Here is a 5,000-nt window from a genome sequence, read left to right as displayed (position 1 = left end):
TTCATCTATGGCAGAAGGTGTGCAAATCTAAAATAAGGTAATTACTTCGCTATTCTGTACAATAACCTAGGGCACACGGGCGTGTTCACCGGGAGATTTGACAGGTATGCCGGCACCCATTCAGTGAGAAATGTTTCGTTTTAAGTGCTGCATCAACTACGGGTCATTTTTAAAGTCATATTGTGGACATGCAGGACAAATTGACCTTATTCTCAATCAATGCCTGATGTTTGAGCCAAAGAAGTGCCCCAAATGGCAAAAAAAGTTATTAGAAACCAAGCAATTCTGACCATAGACGGAATCGCAGAAAAGTTCGATCTTTTGCTATATAAAGGTTTGTGGTTTAACCCTGGGGGTCCAGGGGGAATAACCCCCTTTGCTAGGTGTATATACTACCAAGGTGGTCCAGGGGGTTAGGTGTAAATATCACCACAGGGGTCCCGGGGGGCAGAGGCCCCTGGCTAGGGAATATATAGATTGCAGTGTATAAATCCCAGGGTTAGGTTAGGTTGGTTTATTGGTGAGGATGCATTGTACGATTACCACAGGGGATCTGGATCATGTGAAATCCAGTAGGATTTTTGCCGAATTATGGGTTTGGTTCCCGTATTTTTTCTAAAATTGGCAAATCTGTCCGTAGACTTTCAAAGATGGCGGGGATGTCCGTAGAGTTTCATTTACCCCGTAATTTCCCTGATCTACTTCATGCCCTCCCCTGCTATTGGGACTTATCAAATCATATCAAGATTGTTGGCTGGAGAATCCGACGGAGATTGTCATATTCGGAAAATTAACCGACACTTTTCAACTATGGCAAAAGGTGCGCAAATCTAAAATAAGGGAGATAAAGGACAGAAGACAGAAGATTGACCCTTCATTTTCTAAGTCCCTTCCATGTTTAACTCGCGATGATCAAAATAAATGTGATGCATAAAGCTACGGTTAGACTGCCCATAATTTCGTTGGAATCCAATGATTATCAGTGGGTTGGAGCCCATCCACCCATTCGTTTTGGTTAAACTACGAAAAGAACTATGAAAAGATAATATGGATGCTTTATATTCCAAAGGACATCTTCTTGGCTCACTTTCTCTAGAAGAGAGGTAATTGCCTCCGAATTCCACATTTTTATGACGAGAAGACGTTCTTCCTCTTCGAAAAAGGTGCGCGGTTGTTTATGTTCGTCGGTCAAATGAGGATACAAGATATATTGCATTGTTTGATTTTTTAAAATAATAATTCATATAAGTATATCTATGATAATTTACAATTATGATTATTGGTTAATGTTACCGAGAGCGACGCACGGAGGTAGAGCAAATTGGACATTGCCATCTTGTAGAGCATAGAAAATAGAGTAGGAATCTATACAACTAAATCTGGAGCGGCCTCATATTTCCAGGGAAATGACAAAAATAGGCTCTGCAGTCCCCATCCATGTTTACCTTGCCAGGACCAAAACAAATGTGACGCGTAACTCCTCATTGCGATCTATGAAGTAGTCCATGTATTACTACGCGCTTGTGAAAACGATTATTTTGTAATTACCAGAGTCTGATTTTCCGAATTCGTGTATTTAATGAATTGTTTAACTTTTATTATACTTCTTTTACGTGCTTTGGTAATTATTTACACTATTTTGGACAATAACCATGTGCGCATGTGCGTTTTTCCACGGGGAGATTTGACACTTCGTCAGTCGCCATTAGTTCCGAAACACCATTTTTAAGGCCGTATAGTGGATATATAGAACAATTAGATATCTGCATCTATCTCAGCTTGATATTTGAGCCCAACACGTGCCCCAAATGTCGAAAAAGTGATTACAAACCAAGGAACTCGGACCATAGACGGAAGCGAAGAAAAGTTCGATCTTTCGCAATATACAGGTATTTGGTTTTACCCTGGGCGGTTCAAAGGGCAGAGCACCTAGGCTAGGGAATATATAGATCGTATTTTCTTAAAGCCACGGGGGTCCAGGGGGCATAGCCCCCTGGCTAGGCGCATATAGTACTAATGGGGTCCAGGGGGCGTAGCCCCCTGGCTAGGTGAATATAATTAGGCTAGGCTAGGTTTGTATATTACTAGGGGGTCCTGGCTAGGCGCATATAATACTACGGGGGCCAGGGGGCAGAGCCCCCTGGCTAGGGAATATATACATCATAGTGTATGAAAGCCACAGGGTTAAGGTTAGGTTGGTTAATTGTTTAAGATGCATTTTACGATTACCACAGGGGATCTGGATAATGTGAAATCCCGTAGTTTTTTACCGAGCGTTGGGTTTGATTCCCGTAGAGTTTTTCGAAAGTTGGCGCGTTAATCCGTAAACTTTCAAAGATGGTGGGGCGTCCGTAGAGTTTCACTGGTCGATTTCCTTCGTTTTTTGTGCTTTTCGGGACAAATTTGGCTCAGGTTTTCGAAAAAACGACTTTTTAACGTTTCATAAATCACTTTCTTCGATTTCTGCAGGTTCCTTTTGACATCCAGTGCCATCCATTATTCCCCCCCAAAACCCCCGGTTCCCCACGCATCCCCCAAGATCGTTGGGTAGAGGAAACAAACAAACAATCTGATTTTGGAACTCTCGGTAACATTTACCTGATTATTAATTTTAGATTACTTATATATATAGTAATAATACTGCATAAAATATATAATGAGACTAATACCAGGTATACTATAGACTCTCAACGAATATGATTTTTCCACTGGTCCATCGACAGACGATGGGGTGCCCATCGCTTCGGACGAGTGGACAAAAAAAGTGGAATAAACCCATCGATGGGCAAATCCCACTCAAAATGATTGGATTTGATGAATCGATGGGCAGTGTAACCACGCCTTAACTCATTGTGATCTATTAAGTAGTCCATGTATTGTTACGCGCTTGAGGCTTTTGTCATTACTAGCATGTTTTCTGAATTCATTTATGTAATGCATTTTTCTAGTTTTATTATACTTCTTTTATGGCCTTTGGTAATTCTTTATGCTATTCTGTACAATTTCCTTGTGTGCATGCGCGTCTGCGCACCAGGAGATTTGACAGGCTGTGCGAGGCCATTTGCTGAGAAACGCTGGTGAGAAATGTTTTGCTATAAGTGCAGCATTGACTCCATGAAGCGCAGGAAAGTCTGGTCTTTCGCTATATTAAGGCATGTGGATTAACCCTGGGGGTCCAGGGGGCATAGCCCCCCTGGCTAGCCGATTTTATACTACGGGGACCAGCGGGTGTGGCCCCCCTGGATAAGTGTATATACTACTTAGGGGGCTAGGCTAGGCTAGGTTAGGTTTATATATTACTAGGGTGTCCACTAGGTGCATTTAATACCATGGGGGCCATGGGGGCAGAGCCCCCTGGCTTGGGAATTTATAGATCGTAATGTATAAATCCCACAGGGTTAGGTTAGGTTGGTTTATTGGTGAGGATGCATTGTACGATTACTACAGGGGATCTGGATTATGTGAAATCCCGTAGATTTTTGCTGAACAATAGGTTTGGTTCCTGTAGAGTTTTTCGAAAGTTGGTGCGTCGGTCCGTAGACTTTCAAAGATGGTGGTGATGTCTGCAGTTTCATTAGCCAATTTTAAGTGTTTTTTGTGCTCGTTTTACACATTCCTCTTCTCTATTTTTCTTATTTCAGCCTATTTTGTCCCATAATTTCCCTGATCTCCTTCATGCCCTCCCCTGCTATCGGAACCTATCAAATCACATTAAGATTGTCGGCTGGAGAATGCGACAGATTATCATCAGATTCGTTCTCATCTCACGAGAACATACCCTTCCCTGTTAGCAGGGGAGGGCATGAAGTAGATCAGGGAAATTACGGGGTGAAACAGGCTGAAATAAGAAAAATAGAGAACAGGAATGTGTAAAACGAGCACAAAACTTTAGAAAAACTTGGAACCAAACCCATCGTTCAGAAAGAATCTACGGGATCTCACATAATCCAGATCCCGAGGTAGTCGTACAAAGCGTCCTAACCATTAAACCAACCTAACCTAACCTAACCTTATCCCGTTGGATTTATACACTACTATCAATATATTACCTAGTTAGCAGGCTCTGCCTCCTGGACCCCTGTGGTATTAAATGTGCCTAGCCAAGGGGCTATCCCCCCTGGGCCCCCTTAGTAGTATATACACCTTTTACGCCAGCGTTTCTCAGTGAATGGGCGTTACACAGCCTATCAAATCTTCCAGGGAAAACGTGCGTGTGCACAAGGTTATTGTACAGAATAGCATAAATAATTACCAAAAGACGTAAAAGAAGCATAATAAAACTAGAATGCTTTACATAAATGATTTTGGAAGAAGACGCTAGTAATGCCAAATTAAATGTTCTCACAAGCGCATGGCAATACATGTATTACTTGATGGATCGTAGTAATGAGTCACACATCACGTTTGTTATAATCTTCGCAAGGTAAACATGGATGGGGACTTGGAAAATGAAGGGTTGATCTTATGTCTTCTCCTTTATTTTAGATTTGTGCACCTTTTGCCATAGATGAAAACTCGTCTTAGTTTTTGTCAAGAATATCCACTCCATACACTTATTTTACTGTACTTTTGGTCGACATGTACGGAAAGTTTTATAAAGTTTTACTAAAGCTAACGATGTTAATGTTGTTATTTATATCAGACATTATTGTTACCATAATGTTAGTGACATTAACAGCAATATGAGATAAGGGGTTGCAAAGCCAAAGTCTAAACTTAACCTTTCCTACCTTAGCTTTATTCTCTAGACAGGGAGGCAAGTACCCTTGTACCCACCCTGTATTAGCACTTGCTGCCATTCTATAGAAGTACCACATTAAGAACTCTGGCTATGTGAGGGTGTTTTAGATATTTTAATTTTCTACATATGTATCAGGCTGCTGCAGATGTACATGTTTATTTTTTTTTTATAAGCTCTAAGATGGCATGAGCATAAGGTTATTATACAAAATAGTCTAAATAATTAGAAGTAGTTAACCCCTTCAATACAGGTCACGTCT

General features: G+C 41.1%; 1 protein-coding gene across 1 annotated transcript in view; it reads left to right on the top strand.

The window, feature by feature from the left end:
- Nucleotides 1-5,000, top strand: part of LOC125043882 (60S ribosomal protein L30-like) — a 10,604-nt gene that overhangs the window by 742 nt on the left and 4,862 nt on the right. The window lies entirely within an intron of this gene.

Source organism: Penaeus chinensis, chromosome 34, assembly GCF_019202785.1.
Source record: "Penaeus chinensis breed Huanghai No. 1 chromosome 34, ASM1920278v2, whole genome shotgun sequence".
Lineage (NCBI taxonomy): Eukaryota > Metazoa > Arthropoda > Malacostraca > Decapoda > Penaeidae > Penaeus > Penaeus chinensis.
This window is presented reverse-complemented; position numbering and strand designations above follow the sequence as displayed.